At 35.1% G+C, this 19,030-nt stretch overlaps 1 long non-coding RNA gene across 1 annotated transcript; it reads left to right on the top strand.

Annotated features, from left to right (window-relative positions):
* Nucleotides 1–3,667: 3,667 nt before the first annotated feature.
* Nucleotides 3,668–10,483, top strand: LOC149567784 (uncharacterized). The gene is made up of 2 exons (XR_016362481.1): nucleotides 3,668–3,902; nucleotides 10,184–10,483. It is a non-coding gene; the product is annotated as an uncharacterized LOC149567784 (long non-coding RNA).
* Nucleotides 10,484–19,030: the final 8,547 nt, after the last annotated feature.

The raw sequence follows: 19,030 nt of genomic DNA, 5'->3' as shown, positions 1-19,030 counted from the left end.
GATTTTTGCACTGATCATGGTTTACAACATCAGTTCACAATAGCCCATACCCCTCAACAAAATGGGGTTGCAGAGAGAAAGAATAGGACATTATGAGAGATGGCCAATTGTATGATATGGTCTTGAGCTATGAGTTCTTCATTTTGGGTTGAGGTTATCAATTACACCAACTATATTCATAATCAGATTTCTCACAAGGCATTGCAACATTTAACTCTTGAGAAGGCTTGGACTCATGGAAAGTTTGATGTTTCTACATTCTATATTTTTGGTAGTGAGGCTTGGGCATTTATTCTAGATGCTTAGTGGAAAGCCATAAAGAGGAAGAGTCGACCACTCATATTTGTTAGCTATTGTGAGGATGTGAAGGCGTACAGGTTTTTTGATCCTAATTTCAGAGATGTCTTGTTTCGATGAGATGTCCAATTTGATGAGCGTTATCCTTAGATGGAGCCTCCATCACCAACTTCTCCCTCACTACCTAGTACTTCATCTACTCCTCCATAGGATTATGCATCTTCTAAGGAAGATCTTGATATTGATCCCCCTTCACCACCTCCACTAGTTATTCAACGAGTGCCCAAGTGGGCTCATGGTATTGTTGATGCAACATGACCTATGACAAGTGATCCTTTAGATTCTCGTTGCACTTATGCTCAAACTTCTAGTACTGGACTATTGAGTCATGCCATTTTAGATTATCCACTGAGTTTTTCACATGTGACATGACACTTAGAGTGGGATAGGGCTATGGATGAGGAGTACTCTTCTTTGATGAAGAACCACACATGAGATCTTGTCCTCTTCGAAAAGGAAGAAAGTTAGTTCAGTGCCGGTGGTTTACCGTACCAAGTACGTTGCAGATGGTTCTATTGATAGGTACAAGGCATGTATTGCTACAAATGTTTTTTCATAGGTTGAGGGTATTGATTACTCTAAGACCTTTGCTCTTGTTACCAAGATGAATTCTGTTCACCTTGTACTCTCTCTTGTAACTTAACAAGGATGGACAATTTTTCAGATGGACGTGAATAGTGCATTTTTGCATGGAGACCTTCACGAGGAGACCTATATGGAGCAACCTCATGGTTTAATGCAGGACTATTCATTGGTATGCAAGCTTCAAAGGTCTTTATATGGTCTCAAACAAGCCCCTCAAGCTTGGTGTGAGAAGATAGATTTTCACAGTTCACTCAGTGTCATTCCAATCCTACCATATATATTCAACATTAAGGGACTGACTTATTGATACTTGTGCTCTATGTAGATGATCTCATCATTTCAGGTAGCTCATTCTTCGTGATTCAAAGTGTTCGTTGAGCTTTGAGAGAACAGTTTAAGATGACAGACCTTGGACTTCTAAACAATTTTTTGGCCCTATAGGTTGTTCAGTCTTTGGATGGGATAACCATACTCCAACAGATGTATGCTTTTGATATGCTTCACAGAATCAACATGCTTGATTTCAAGCTTGCTCGTACACCTTTTTAGTCGAGTGTTGTTTTATCTACCACTTGCACTACTCATACAGTGGATTTGACTTTATATAGACACCTTTTGGGTAGTTTGTTATACTTGACAAACACACACTCACACACATCTTGATATTTCCTTTGCGATTATACTTGTCTCTAGGTTCTCACATGATCCACATGAGAGTCAGTGGCAAGCTTCCAAACATATCTTGAGGTACATCCAGGGTACTACATGTTATGGCATTCACTACACATCAGGGGATCCTCCCATTATTGGTTACATAGACTCAAATTAGGTTGGTGATATTGATGATCACAAGTCTACTTCTAGATTTGTTTTCTATCTTGGTTCTAGTCCTATCACATGGTCTTACAAAAAGAAGCATGCTCACACATTATCATCTATAGAGGCAGAGTATAGGACAATTGTACTAGCTAGTTAGGAGGTTTTATGGCTTCGACAATTGATGACAAATTTGGATTTCCTCCTAATAGTTCCACCTTTCTTTGGTGTGACAATCATAGTGCTATACACATTTCTTGCAACCCAATTGAGCATCAAAGGACCAAACACATTGAGACTCACGTGCTCTTCATCAAGCATCTGATTTAGGATGACTCTCTTAGCTTGGAGTACATTCCCATCGCCAAGTAGGTTGCACACATCTTCACTAAACCTTTTGCATCCCCGTGATATCTTCAGTTGTATTCTATGCTTGGGGTGAAGGAACTTGTCCTTGGGGGGTCTTAGTGACGAGTTCTTCCTTCCTTCTTTTCTTGCTTTTTAACTTCTTCTATGTCTTTTTTGAGTAGGGTTTTTTCCATGTGGTTTTCCCTATTTCTCCATTTCATAGAGATTTGTTTGTGATTGGGCACATCATCAAGCCTTGTTGCCAGGACCCAAGTTTTCTTTCAACATTGTAGTTTCCTTTCTTTTTCATGCATTGTTTGTAGCTGCATTGTTGCTCATCTTAAGGGGGGCTGTTAGAGTAAAGGGTTAATTTAATTTAATAATTAAATATTAATTATTAAGTGTAATTTACCTCTTAAAGTTCCCCTTTTAGGTTTTATGATCTCCTTCTATAAGGATTGATCAATTGTAAATTTTATTCATTCTTTCATATTGATAATATAATTTTCCATATTCTCAAAGCAAAACTCTTGCCTCTTCTTTGTCTTTTCTTCTCTGTAACAGGTTCTTGCATGCATGTGTTCTTTATATTTTGTGGATTTGTATTGCTAAAATCCTTCAAGGAGATTAGTGGAGGATGCCATGATGTTGGGGCTTGAATCCATCTTTGAATGAGTGGTACTCAATGTAGGGTTTGACATCTTAGAGGGTATTAAGGATCCAGAGGAGGCATAAAGGTTTGACATGATGGGTGTTGTTTGTTGGCCAAGTTGGATGAAATATGATGCATACAAAAACAAAATGATGGTGGTGTGGGCAAATTTGACTAGAGTGTAGTGTGTAAAGGATAAGAGAATTCTTAGAGCCTTCGACACAAAAGCACAAAGACAAGAGTCAAGAAGGGGACAAGTATGCAAAGCAAGGTATGTATGCAAGAAAATGAATGAGGCTTCTTAGGGGTAGGGAAAATAAGGCTCACAATCTAGTTTTTGTGTCCTTTCATGTTTTTTGATGAATGGTTTCAAAGCCCTTGATAAGGTAAACAAAAATGTAATGGTGGTTTTTGTGAAGTGTCTATAGAGGTGGTTTTAGTTTGTAAAGTTGGTATACTCTATAAAGGTGGTTTTTGTAGATTTTGCAAAGATTTTTTTGTAGTGCTAGTTGAATGATAAAAGCATATAAAAGTGGTATAAGATTGATGATCTACTATTAAAATGATATTTTGACAAGGAATTAAAGATATGTGATATACCATGATTTCAAAGACTTTTAGTTTTTTTTCACAAAAAGAATGTACCTACTTTTATTATTATTGATAAAATATACACAAATTATTAATTAAAAGAAATTTACAATTAAATTTTTAGAAATCTTTCTTCCAATTAACTATAAGCATACATGGAATCTAGTTATTTTTAATCTATTGTTTAACAAAATATTTTATTAGATCACAAAATCATACTAAAAATTAGAAACAAAATAATTAATAATATACATTACAAATATTTCTCAATATTTCTTGCACCTCCTTTAGTTGCAAAGTGCTAGCTCTCTAAACCATACACTTTCAAGATTCATGACGGTGGCAAGGTTAAGACCTCCGAGTAGTTTTAACACTTCTGGTCTCTTTTTTCATCGGCGGAACGAAAACCCTAAATCTTGCCTACCCACGCATATATATACGCGGATAAGTGCTAGCATTGTGAGGGACGGACTCGTTTTACCTTTGGGCGGCGATAGGCGAGAGCAGAGCAGTGCAGTGGTAGAGGAAGTTCGCAGTTACAATGAGAGCCAAGGTATTTTTTTCTCCTGCTTTTATTTTCAATTTATTTGCTCTCTAGTGGTTGTGTTAGATGCATCAGGGTTTGTAATCTTCTCAAGGCTTCTGCCAATCCAGTTATTCTAATTCCATTTTAATCCGCACCTAAAGGAAGAAAATTTTGAAAGACGGAGATCGTGAAATGGTTGATTCTTTTAGTGGTTAACGCGTTGCATCTTCATGTTACAAAGTAGTATCACAGGTTTGTTTTAATAGGGCCATTTCCAACCAATGTAAATCATTAACATTTATGGTGCTTTGCAATGATTTTTTTTACATCTTTTGGATCTCCAGTATCAAAACTAGATTATTATTGCTTTGGACATTATCATCATCACAAATGTATTAGCTTTAACATCTATCTTAAATACGTATTTTGTGGCTTCTAGCTTCAGTTTACACCCATTAGCACTCAGAAAGCTTTCAGCAGAACAGTATTTTCGAATAATACAGGGACTCTTGGCTACGCCCAATGACTGTTTAGGGTTTGAACCTAGCTGCGATTATATAAATTGTCCCGAGGACACTGTCCCAAAATAGCCTAGTCCAAATAGGAGCAGCAACATGGGTTATCGATTTGAATAATTTTTAGAGTGATTATAATTCTGGACTAATCTTATTTACCCGAGTTGCCCATTCAGATTCTTTTAATTTCTTTATGATCTTTCCTGCGTCGTGCCAATTATTGATATAATTAAATATTCAACCGTTCTTAACGTTCTTTTTTAATGTCCAGTTTTCTTTTGTTGGTGCTTCTCGAATCAAAATATAGCGTTGTTTGTGGGAATTTGGCAGATCATATTCTTTGAATCGTTGGTAATCACGATCAGGACGGTTCCTGATATTTTCCGGACTATACATGTTTTCACATCCAAAGTTATAATGAATTCCTTCAATACTTCCTTCTCCGTCTTGTGTCAGCGGATTAATCCAGTAAGAACGAATACATGATGTTCTTTACTCCACAGATACATCTAAGAGTGGCTTTGGAAAATATGCGCTTAGGGCATCCAATTACTACATCAATTTTGTTGTTGTTATTAAGATTGTGGTTTCCAACAGTTATTGGTTCCTTTCTTTATTTATGTCTAGTTATATGCGTGCAGTTGAAAGCTTCTTGAAGTAGGCTAGAGATAGATTTCAACTACCTAAAAATTTAAAGTAATAGGTAAGTCTCTTTGTTGTCTCTTGTCTGTTATTGTACCGTCGATAGTGCCTATGGTCATGCAGAGGCAGCCAAATAGTGCCATAACTCAGCCTGACTCCAAATTACCCATGCCATTTTCCTTTGTCATGCTTATTCACGTTTATTGTTTTGTCTGGTTTTGCCAATTCTTTATTTCGACTTTGAGAGAAACTTCTGCTAGTTGGGTTGTTGTCTCAGCGATCATTTATTGAAGGACAACTATTAAAAAGTAGTGGAGGCGAGCAGAATGGATCCATATTGGAACTTTGTATTAAAGGGAATATATCTGTGTTACTGGTTCGTTACTGTTACCCAGCTGTCTTGTGTACAATTTGCCCCAGATCTTGATGCTGGCCGGGTGCAGGTGTTGGCGCTGCCAAGGGTTGCTGTTTAGCCCGTGGGATCAATTCAGATGAACGTAAGAGAATGCACATTGATTCCAAGAGGATTTGGTAGTTTCCGCAACTAATTTATCTGTTTACTTTTTTCCCCTTTTAGCAAGGGTTGCTTGTTTCCCATGTCATATGGTAGCTATGGAACATTTTTCCTGGATAAATCCCAAGTGTATATGTACACACACATAGAGATTCATGTTCAAATTTAATGCTAAGCTTTTGGGTTCGTGTCAGATTCATTTGGGGCTGGGTTGGGTATGTGTGTACAATAATATATAAGGTTCCATGGGTACATGTGCCCACCCTTCTAGGATGTGTACTCAGCTATCCAAAAATCGGATAAATGGAGCTAAATACTTGGTACTTAGTGGAGAGCATCATAGTTAAGGATCTGGATTAAGATTTCTATTTTTTTTTCTTTTTTCTTTCTTGTGTATCAGCTTGTTGTTTATCAAGCTTAATTCAATATGTGATTAGCTTGGAACTTTGAGACATTACCAATTAGCAGAGAATTTATCTCTCTTTATGTCTGAAGTTTATAACCATTGTTATATGATTTATGATCTTGTATATGTTTAAAGTCTTCCTTCTCTGTTATGTATTCAAACATTTAGCATAATTATTATTAAAAACATATGGCAAATCTGAAACCGAAACAATACATTACATCTGTAAATTTTATCATTATACTTGTTTTGGAAAACTATTGTTATGACTCATATTTTTTAGATTTTCTATAAATATTATATTATATTTAAAAAGCAATTTGATGCAGAGAAGTACCTCTGCCCCCTATTTTGATTAATAGCATGATAAAACCACATAGTTACACCACCCTGGGGGACGGGGGGACGGCGAAATGGGGGGACAAGTTTCCGGGACGGGGGGACAGAGGGGCCTTAATTTGGGGACGGCGGGGGGACGGTGGGGGGACGGCGATAGGGGACAAGAGGGGTGTATATATCTATGCATATGGTATTTAAAAATGTTAGTTATGAAAATATGTATTGCAATATAGGATGTAAAGATGTAAAAGAGTGAATACTTGAAACATTGCATTGAATTGGAACATCGAACATTAAACATAAATAGTTGAATTTGCAAATAGTGAATAGCAGGATGTCCCCCATCCTCGGTGGAGGTGGTGGAATCTAGTGGCACCGCTGGGGACGGGGAGACGGAGTCCCCAAGTCTCCGGTGCGTTGAAGTCTCCGAGACGTTGGGCAAAAAGGGGGGGGACGCGTCCCCGTGTTACTATGTAAAACCATAATATTAGAGACAATATTTTGAATATACACATTCCCCTAGCCCATTAAAAGTACAGATGAATTTATGATCTTCTTTCAATTGTAATGAATTTTTTATATACTATAACATATACTATTGCCAAGATTTGCTGCTGGACCTAGAATTTCCCGGTTTGTCAAAAGTCTGCCACAAAGACCTAAATTCATTAGGAATCCTTGCAAATTTGCGTGAGCAGAATTTAGACAAATTTTGGGTAACTATGGTATCCAGCGAAGGAACTTAGACAGAGTTGTGGACACATTGTTTAAATTTACTGCCGTCTGTTCATCATGAATTAACAATTCAATTTTCTTCTGGCTTCTGTCACCCCGTATAATGGTACACCAATTCTTAATACACAATCTTAACTTAGGATTGAAAGATCATTAGATTTCCATATGACTAGTATATTATTCTAAGTTAATGGGTATGCCTTAAAGGCGGCCTGCTTCCATGTAAGCTACATTTTCCCAGGCATATCTAGAGTAACCAAAGTTACAGTTGTTTAAACTTTAAATTTACTGTTGACTGCTTATCATGAATCAACAACGAAGTGGTCAGTTCGGGGTTTGGATTTTGGTACAGATGCAGGTTTGAGATTCGGGTTCAAAATTGCTCCAAAATTTTAGGGGGTTGAGTTTGGTTTCCCTTTGAGTTTCTGTACAGAGACATATGTTTTTGAAAAATAATAAAATAAGTCCATACAACACTCTGCTAATAGTAAAGAATAATAGCAAAACAGACCACCATATTTATGTTTCAGTTCAATAGGATATTAATTGCATCATTTAACCCTACATACATATGATACACTTGATTGGTCACATGCATGGGACATATTTCCATATCAAGGGGACAGTTTGAGAATAAAATGAATCATTAAAATAATTTGTTAGAGGAGTTATTTTGATTTTTAATTTGTATTGGCTAGAGGAATTCTAACCAGGCTAGACCAAAAGTTGAGATTAAAATTTAAGCCCTAAGTTTGAAGATATCATTGTTTTTTATAGAAATTTCTCTGTAATTATCAATTCGGATTTCCTCTATAAGCAAGTTTTCATTTTATCCACAAATGTAAAAGTGACAATATAATTTGGCCCCTTTTTAGTGGTCACTTAATCAAATCAGGCAAAACAAAAACACTTTAAAAAAGTAAAAAATAAATTTTTGATACAAATTCTGCGCGGGTTTGGCCATTGGGCAGCAAATTCTTTAAACTTCGTTCCATATTCTGCTTGGGTTCCTCTGACAGAATTTGCAGCGAATTTGTGGCTCTATAGGTGAATTTGGGGACAATTTGAGGAGGACCAGACTTTGTACAGAATTGAACCAGACTTTGAAGGTTGCTATAGAGAATTTTGTAACTGAGATTAACTATTTTGTTTTCTTAATACACAATTTCATCATAGGATTGAAAGATCATTAGATTTTCATAAGACTAGTAATGTACTCTGCTATGTTATTGGGTATGCCTTTAAGGTGAACTGCTTCCATTTAGGTTGCATTTGGGGATAGGTTTTCCAAGAGCGAATCTGGGTTTGACCAGACATATCTAGGGTGCCAAAAAATTAATGAAAGGATATTTTTTAATTTTTCGTTTGCATCCCAAAACCCTAAAATGTGCTTAAAGCATCATTTACACAACACAACAATCATATTGTTCCCTTCGCCCTCTCTTTTCTCATTTTGAAATTTGGAACTATTCATTGGTATTAAATTTTTAATTGTTTGAATTTCTTTCATATTTTTTTTTTGTCCCTACACAACTATATCGCATCGAGGGAAAAACTTAACTGGCCTAGCTGTAAGGTTGTAGCGGTTACTTTTCCCACACCCATACCACAACTATAGATAATTGAAATTTTATTATGGGATTTACACATCAATTTATTACATTGGACTTACAGATGTGAAAAGATAATTTTGAAAAGAATGCTTTGTTCTTGTGAAACCACATTATAGGTGCTCATGATGTCAAATGAGAAGCTGTTATAGTTTACCCAAGGGAAAAAACTGATTGGCCTAGCTGGAGGGTTGTAGCTGTTCCTGTACCCATACCCATACTGCAACTTCAGATAATTGAAATCTTATTATGTAATTTACAAGTCAATATCGGACTTACAGGTGTGAGAAGATAATTTTGAAAAGAATGCTTTCTTCTTGTGACACCACGTTATAGGTCCTCATGATGCTATATGAGTAGCTGTTACAGTTTATGATATCATATGACAGGAAATGTGGAAGATGAGCTCAAGAACTAGAAAAAACCCAAAAAGGGAAATCTGATTAGTAGTTATATGTGTTTCTGTAATTTTAAATTTTTTTGCGTCCTTACCAGTGTGCATCCTGATTCAGACCTAAGGGAAACAAAACTGGCCTACCTGTAGGCTTGTAGCTGTGCCTGTTCCCATACTCATACGGCAACTCTAGATAATATGGAATCATATTATGGAATTTACACGAGTCTTAACATACAACACCAGGCTTCGGATGTGAGAAGATAATTTTGGAAAGAATGCTTTCCTCTTGTGAAACTACGTTACAGGTGCTCATGATACCATATATGAGAAGCTGTTAAAGTTCATGATATCATATGACAGGCAATGTGGAAGATGAGCTCAATAATTAGGAAGAACCAAAAAGGGAATTTAATGTACTTAAGTTTGGCTTACAAATGAGAAGCTGTTATACTTCATGATATGATACGACATGGAATGTAGAAGATGAGCTCAATAATTATTAAAGAACCAAAAAGGGAAACTTAATGTACATAAGTTTGACTTATATCGTCTTGAATAGCTATAATACTTTATGATCCTATACTAAGGGAATGTGGAAGATGAGCTCAAGAATTAGATAAGAATCAAAAAGGGGTATTTAATGTACATGAGTTTTACATAATTGAATAAGATGATGCCCCACATCGCAGGCTGTTGAAAATATCATTTGAAATCTGCTTCGGTTTTTGAAGTTAATGGATTCCTTACATCATATAGGTTAGCTATCCACACCACGTCCTAATTTACATCTTTTACATTGATAGTTTATTCCTTTACATTCTTGAAATGTCCTACTCCTATTTTTCAGGCACATTAAATTTCTTTAGTCAATTCTTGATCTGAAGTGACTACTGATTAGGTGTTTAAATTGATTTGCAAAGGTTGAGATCCTTTATATTTGTCAGTAAAGGTCAAACATGTTTTTCACCTATTTCAATATGAATTATTTGGTCAATGATAGTGGTGGCTTTTAATATTTTTAGGTTTGTTTAGGAAGTATCATCTTCATTTTGTGCTTACATATGATGCATTTTATTTTATTTTTCTTTTATACAGTTTTATGTTTGTGGCCCTGAAATGAGACACTGAAGATTTGTTTGCATTTTAACAGTGGAAGAAGAAGCGTATGAGGAGACTCAAAAGAAAACGTCGAAAGATGAGGCAGAGATCTAAATAAGGCTTTTTCATTATTATTAGTATTAGTAGGCCAGGAACGCTAGACGCTTCTTTTTGACTCTTTTTTTGAAGTGCCTATATCGGGGGCCTGCCATGAGCGTTCTACGTTAACATAAATATATTTAATTTAGTTATGTTTTAGGCTTTTATTGAGCTTTGTTCTCTCTTAACATAAATGTATCTGGTACTCAGTTTGCTCTTCTTGATACATAAAATTATACTATTTGTACTTGAAGAGGAATGATTGTTAATGTGATTTTTGTTGCAGTGTGATAATTTTTTCATTTATAAACTCCATTGCATGAATATATTATTAGAGGGGCAGGTAAAAATAAAGTCCATTTATAAGAGGTGCAATAATGGAAAAAATATTTTATTAGAAGTCCATGCATGTATGGTGGTGTTTACAGGAGTGTTTTGATAATAGAATAATTTAATGTTGTGCGGTTGAGTATGAGTAAATATCATGTATATTTTGCTTGTTTTTAAAAGATTTGAAGTTATGGTTACGCTCATGGTTACACTTAGTGGTCATTTTCTTGTATAAAACACCTTTATCCATAAATCTAGAAGCAGAATGAAAACTGTCTTGCGATTTCATAATATGGTTGATAATGCTATAAGATATTACGTACATTTCTGCATTTATTAGATTAAAAATTGGTGTCATATTTATCGTGTTTTTGCCTGTCTAAGACTAAGCTTATGTGAGTTGAATGTTCAGTTAAATATTGTGTTAGGATGATTCACTTATCTTTCACGGCCAGGTAAGTACAAGTAATCATCATTTTTTAATCCCCGTCACTAAGAATCTGTGATATGCTCCTTATTTGCTGTAAATTTACATTTCTTAATTCTAGAGGGGGTCTCTCCTTTGGATGTGCAAACTGTAGTTTCTATCAAAGTTTCTTTTAGTAAATCGTAAGACCAATGAATTATTGATATCTGATGTGGCACATCCATGTCATTCTTGTAGTTGCAAACATTGCTGATTCCTATGACATTGCATATTGATATAATAATATGCCAACTTTATCTTATGACAGTCGATTTGTCCACTGTATGAAACAAGATTGCGACTTCACTGTGATGATGGAAAGATTAACACAAGATGATGTAGCCACCCCTGCCACTCCACGCAGATCTTTGTGGAAATCTCCATTTTCATTGCTTATTTTCTTTTGTAAATCCTAGTGGGCATGTCATAAACCAAAAAAACATAAAATTAAACCTGGATACGCCTAGGGGAGAGCTAGCCATCCTGCATCGTTTTTGTCCTGTTCATTTCCTGGCCATTCCTGAAATATTTCCGATTCCTGGTTGAAAGGTGGGTGGGTAGGGGACGATTCTTTGCCATCTCTCAATATACGAACAGTCTGTTATATGTTTTACCTTTTTATAAATTTTGATGGGCATAAATTTATTGTCAACAACACTTGTGTGGTATGAAGGGCAGCCAGATGATGTGCAGACAAATGCAAGTGTGATTAGTTGACGGGCCCCAATTTACGTCAAGATTACTTCACATCGTATTTTGGACAATTTGATATTGGTAATAAAGTTGATGGGTCATTTGATATTTAGATGACTGTTTTTGTGGTATAGATTAGTTGTAGGACTTTGGGTGATGCTGTTTCTTGAATAAGATTAGTTGTAGGTTCTTGGACAGGTTTATTTTCTATTCGATATCAAGAGTGCTTAAAAAAATTAACTGAAGCTTTTGCTTGAGGGTAGGATGCTAAAAATTAACACTGGTCGTACACGCGATCTGTAAATCAGGCGGTGCTGCTTCAAGGTCAATGGTCCCAGTCAACAGGAATGTTGAAAGATTAACCTCTCGCAAAAGGAGATGGTCAGGTTAGCATGAGAATTACTTGCAAGTTTAGAGCGGAGAAACAACTGGTCACTTTAGGAAGATAAAAAACTACAGTATTAGGAGACGAGGTGAGCTTAGGAAGGATGCAGTGAAGTTTGGAAGAGAACAATCTGCTTTAAGAAAGCTCTGTAGTCTGCTCGGAGGTGACCAAAGTTTAGCCAGAAATCAGCATTTGCCAAGCAAACCTGCCGCATTGATTTTTTTTTCCTTCTACAAGTAGTTCACCTTTAAGAGTTGCGTTTTGAAATTTGCATAATTTAGCCGTGGCCAGCAAAAATCAGAATTAGTAGCACTTGTTTACCCCAGCACCTGTCGCCGAGACTTGTATTTTTGAAGATATATTGGATTGTCTCAGGCCATAATTCTCGTGAAGTAAAATGGCTTTCACATAGTTACTTACACTTATCTATTCAGATCTTGTGTTAGGCTGGCACGGAAAGCCCAATTCCAATTAATGGGGAAGATGGCAAATTACTACATTTCCTATTTCTCCTAAGGGTGTTATTTTTATGAAATATGTTATTTATTACTAGGAGGGTACTATTTTCTATTAAGTTTGTTAATTCAGCACGAAGAAAAGTCTAATTCAAAACAACTCTCATCTCTAACACGTTACTACTAATTTTTAAACTGGAGCATCTATAATATATTTAAATATTAAGTTGATAGGCTTCTTCTCCTGGATAGACTTTGGCCGATACAATAATGAAGGCAAGAAGCAGGAGTGTGCCGAGAAATATTCTTTTTCATCGCGTCTTTCCTTTTTAAAATGTGTAATTTCTAACAAAATGGTTTTGAAATACATCGGTTTTAGAAGGACGTTTGCATTAACAGAAAAACGACATGTCTTTTTGGTGGTGTTTCTGGCGTGGGAGAACTACTCCTACGTTACTGGGTTAACATGGTTCTATTTTGGTACATTTACCTATACTGTTTATGGCACACTAATGCCTCTTTCAGCCTATGTCACAATCTCCTTTTGATGTGTATTTGTTATGTTAAGTGGCTTTCTGCATTTAATCTTTCTTTCTGAGAGGTACACAGATTAAGAGAGGTATACAGATTAATTGGTTGGATTACTTTTACAATGTACCAAAGAAAAAACTTGGAGCTGTAAAGTTTTTAGTTTCATTCAAGGTTGGAAGTTATCCCAATACGATTTTTGAATCCATGCATGACGCTTTTATGAGGGGAAGCATTTGGAAAATTACAAGACTACGACTTGCCGGCGTACACCAAATTTTGATTTACAAAAACAATCAGATGAAAATTTCCGCAATCTGATCATTGTGGAGTGAATTGTGGATAAAGATGTTTCGCTTTGCATTATCGTCGTCATCCTGACTTAAAAGGCTAAGTGCTATTTCTGTTAATGCGTATCAATCTGATCATTGTGGAGTGAATTGTGGATAAAGATGTTTACCTTTGCATTATCGTCATCATCCTGACTTCAAAGGCTAAGTGCTATTTCTGTTCATCATCCTGACTTCAAAGGCCAAATGCTATTTCTGTTAATGTGTGTTCAGACGTTACAACGTTATTAGTCTGATCTTTACTTGAGCACAACACATGCAAAATATTTCATAAACAGAAAAATTCTTTCTTTCTGATACAATGTTGAAGCTATCTGGCTTTTAAAAACCCTCGACAATTTCTTTGCAGATTTTGATCTACTACTCTTCTTGATTGCTTTTGAGATCCCTTGTTTAATGCAACCAAGGGAACTGGGCACTATTTTCCCCATTTTCACATTATGTTTAACCAAATTTGTCAAAATTCATATTTCAGCTTCTTATTGATTGATCTCTCTTTCTATTTTAAAGGTTGGTTATTTTATCTTGTAGGTTTGCATTGCAGACCGTATGCCCGTCTTTTCAAGATTGATGTCAACTTTAATGTATTAAACAACAAAATCTAATTTATATTTTAACTATTTGTAAGGAAAAAGCTAGGATTTTTTGGATCTTTGATAACACTAAAGTTAGCATTTTTGGGGTTGAGTGGGGTAGACATCAATAAATAGGCTGATCAGAACCACTTTCAAAAATTTCTCAGAATAATTTGGATTTTTGTGGAGAATCATTAGTTGCAAAATATTTGGATTCATAATTAATTAGGAATATTATAATATTATGAACACATTTTTTTGGAGTACTGTAAGCTGTAAAATAGTTTACATTGTATAAATCAGGTAGTTTTTTTCAAACTTTAATATATGACATTGATGTATAATTTTACTGAAATTATCACCAATTTCCAATTTTAAAATAGTAGTACAGATTGTTGTGCTCTGGTTGAAGATGATAAACATGTCAAGAATCCTCCATTTGTGACAAATAAAACAATTAAATTGTTATTTGTGTTGGCTGCCCCCATATGAAATCGGGAGAATGTTCATCGTGCTAGATTATAAGACAGCTGAAATTAGGAGAATGTTCATCGCGCCAAATTATAAGCTAGCTGAGTATCTATTTAAGACCGCCTGCTGAATTGTCTTGTTATGTTCTTTGAAGCCTTTCTCAATCATAACAATCCACCCACCTCTTCTGTTGAGCTCGACATGCCAATTCAAAAATTGATTGATCGCCCAACACTTCCTTTGTTTCTCATGCATGTTAAAGTGCTATAAATTAAGAAAACAATGTGTATTCTTTGAAAGGTTACTATAAGATTATAAAATTATAAGATTATATGCGAGGTTTCAAATTTTAGAAATTAATTTATGTTAATATTTGAAATGTGTATATATATATATATTTTTTTTTAAAGACTACATAAACATTTTTAGTGAATAGAAATGGTTTATAAATATAAAGTATGTTAATCCCTACATGTACAAATCATAGGGAAAATCACAACTCGTAAGAGTGAAGAAGATGAACAATGTCCTTATATTGAGATTGCCAATGTAGAGCATCAAATTGTACAAATTGTGAAGGGAAAAGGATTCAATAATTAAAATTATCCAAGTCAATGACTTTGTTGTCACTCTTTTTTTTGGGTGGTCGTTAAAAATCTTCAATAAATATATATACATCCCATTTTTTTTTACTCTTTCATTTACACTATTCAACACCTTATTAGATATAAGGTGAACATGACAGTATAGGGTACTTTGAAGCTAGTTTCTATAGCATTTAACCTACTATATAATAAACAATACCATTTGATATAGCACACTCAACAAATCACGTATTCTTGTAGAATGCTTAAAAGTTTGTCTAAAATGTGTGTTGGTGCATGTGGAATTGGATATGTTTTTTTATTAGAGTATATTGAGATCTAAAGGTTGTTTAATAAGAAACTTGTAATGTACCCACTACTAGGGTTAGTGTTGATGTTGAAGTGGAGGTTGATGCTATGAAAATCAACAACATTGTGAAAACTCTAAAATGGTTGATTTTAGAGGTTGCCCTAAAACATTGTTATAAGCGGCTGAGATGCACAATGCATTGTAATGTTGATAAATGTTTTTGTTGGATAATAGAAAGGTTGATAGTTAAGTAGGTGGACAGGTTTTGGGTGAATCACGTTAAATTTGTATTCTTTGTCTTTTATTATTTCCGCATATAATTGTGTATTCTTATATTGTTCCAAACTTGTCAAACCCTAACAATTGGTATCAAAGTAAGGTTTGTTGATGTAGATTGACATGACTTTCAGATTTGAGTGGGAGCAATGGAGGATTCCAGATTCAAGATTGAAAAATTCAATGGTCAAAATTTCTCGTAGAATGCTTAAAAGTTTGTCTAAAATGTGTGTTGGTGCATGTGGAATAGGAAATGTTTTCTTTATTAGAATATATTTAGATCGTAAAGGTTATTTAATGAGAAACATGTAATGTCCTCACTATTTGGGTTAGTGTTGATATTGTGGCGATTGATCATGAAGTGGGGGTTGATGCTGTGAAAACTAACTACATTGTAAAAACCCTTAAATGGTCGATTTTAGAGGTTGCCCTAAAACACTGTTATAAGTGGTTGAGATGTATAATGCATTGTAATGTTGATGTTTTTGCTGGATAATAGAAAGGTTGAAGGCTGTGTAGGTCGATGTCACCTAGGTTTTGGGTGAATCACGTTAAATTTGTGTTATTTGTGTTCTCTGTCTTTTCTTCTATTATTTTTGCATATAATTGTTTATTATTATATTGTTTTGGATCTGTCCAATCCTAACAATTGGTATAAGAGCAAGGTTTGTTGCTGTAGATTGACAGGACTTTCAGATTTGAGTGGGGGTAATGAAGGATTCCAGATTCTAGATTGAAAAATTCAATGGCCAAAATTTATGGAAAATGCAGATGGAAGATTACTTGTATCAAAAGGATCTCTGGAAGCCATTAAAAGGAAAAGCCAAGAAACAGGGAACCATCACAAATGAAGATTGGGAGCTCTTGGATAGGAAGGCACTAGGATCTATTTGACTGTGTCTTGCACTATCTGTAATGTTCAACATATCAAACGCAAAAATGATAGTAGGGTTGATGGAGACATTGGCTACGTTATACGAGAAATACTTAGTTTTGAAGTGTTTGTTTAATATGAAAATGGGTGAGGGAGGATTGATAGTGAATCATTTAAATGAATTTAACATAGTTACTAGTTAGTTGTCATTCGTACAAATTCCATTCGATGAAGAGGTTAGGGCTCTCTTAATCTTATGTTCCTTGCTAGAAAGTTGGAATATCTTCGTTATGGTTGTAAGTAACTCTGTCTCTGGTTCAAATACTTTGAAATTTGATGAAGTTGTTGGTGTTATCTTAAGCGAGGAAATGCGATGAAAAAACACAGGTAAAACTTCAACCTCATTAGGTTTTGCTTTAAATGTGGAGAATAGAGGAAGACCAAGGGAAAAAGGAAAAGGTCCTTCCATGACAAGTCATGAGGGAAGTCAAAGAAAGGACGTTCTCAATCTAAAGGAAAGAAAGATTGTTGGTATTGTGGAAAGCTTGGTCACCTAAAGAAAGATTGTTGGTCTCAGAAAAACAAACAAGGAGACGAAAATGAAGATGATAGTAAGGACGCTAATGTTGTAAGTAATACTTTACAAGTTGCATTAATCTTATGTTGGGACAATGTTAATGATTCCTAGGTAATAGATTATGGGCTTCATTCCATGCTACACTCCATAGAAAATATTTTCAAGATTATGTTCAAGGTGATTTTGAACAGATATATTTGGGTGATGATGAGCCATGTTCCATTGTTGGGAAAGGAAAAATAAAGATCAAGTTGTCAAACAAAAATGACTGGATATTGCAGGAGGCAAGACATGTCCCTAATTAAGAAGAAATTTAATTTTTGTTGGACAACTGTGTAATGACCCTTTCCAATAGGCCACTAAACAAAACCCTAAATTTAATACACTGCTAAAGTATATTGCTGAATTAAGAAATTGTTCTACTTAAATAATTGATGTAAAATAGTGCCAATGTATTCATTCAATGATCACCAAAATGTTTTTACATATGATATGCAATTTTCAGCACTGAAACATTACAACATGGCACATTACAAACAAACCCTAACTGTCTGAATCCAACTAAGAACTTGTTACAACTACAGACTGAAATGAAGAACCTGGATTGATCAAATGCTGGAGGATGAATGTTGAAGATGATATGATGAAAGTGCAACTCCAGTTGAAACTCCAAACCAGCAATTAAGCACAAGAGAAAGGACTGAAATATCCTTCCCACAACTGCAATAATTCAGGTGATCTTTCACACCCTCAAAATTGCATACCAATTGAGAGTTTTCGTTCTCAATGGCCAATTGTGACTACCTGCAGAAACCCTAGGTTCCATTACGCACATTAGCAAATATCAATATAAATCTCGATGCTAGGCAATGAGCCCTCAATGCCTATTTATTCTTTTTTTTTTCAATAGGTTAGCCTCCTTTTTAATTTTTTCTCCGCTTCTTCCAGCAACCTCTAGAAGATTGTTTTATTTAATGACTTAATAAAATATATCACTTTATTAAGTTAATTAAATATAAAGTTACCTTGTAATATATATATATATATATATATATATATATATATATATATATATATATATATATATATATATATATATATATATATATATATATATATATAACTTTATAAATAATTAACTCCTCCAAAAATGGGACATTACAGGTCTGCCCCTCTTAAAATTGCTTGGCCTCAAGCAATCTTAATACTGGATGCTGCAAAATCACTTCTCCCTCCCAAGTAGCATTTTCAAAAGGTAAATCTGTCCATTTAACTAGATATTCTCTGATTACTTTCTTGCAAAGCTGCTTCTCTCTACTATCCAGAATGGATTTTGGCACTAAGATCAATTTCCCCTCATCATCCAAGGGAGGTAATACTGCAGAAGGCATCACATTCTGACCCAACGCCTTTTTGAGGCGTGATACATGAAACACATTGTGCACTCTACTATCTGTGGGAAGCTCCAACTCATAAGCCACCTCACCAACTCGCTTGATGATCCTGAATGGTCCATAATAGCGTGGCTTGAGTTTCTCTACACCACTCTTCTTGAGAGTGGACTGCTTATATGGCTGCAACATGAGGTAAACCATATCATTTACATCAAAACTACGCTCAGTCCTCTTCTTGTCTGCATACTACTTTTGTTGGTTCTGAGCTCTAGCAATGTTGTCTCTAAGAGTAGCAACTATATCCTTACTTTCCTGTAATAGTTCACCTGCACGGGGTACTCGACTATCTCCCAACAACAAATCTAAGAAACTAGGTGCCTCATAACCGTAAAGTGCCATGGAGGGTGTCATTGGTATAGTCATATGATATGTAGTATTGTAACAATACTCACAAAGATATACCCATCTGACCCAAGCTCGCTATTGATCTACCACGTAATTCCTCAAATACCCTTCCACCCATTTGTTTACA

This window comes from Cupressus sempervirens, chromosome 3, assembly GCF_028749045.1.
Source record: "Cupressus sempervirens isolate cs-2001-9-10 chromosome 3, ASM2874904v1, whole genome shotgun sequence".
Taxonomy (NCBI): Eukaryota; Viridiplantae; Streptophyta; class Pinopsida; order Cupressales; family Cupressaceae; genus Cupressus; species Cupressus sempervirens.
This window is presented reverse-complemented; position numbering and strand designations above follow the sequence as displayed.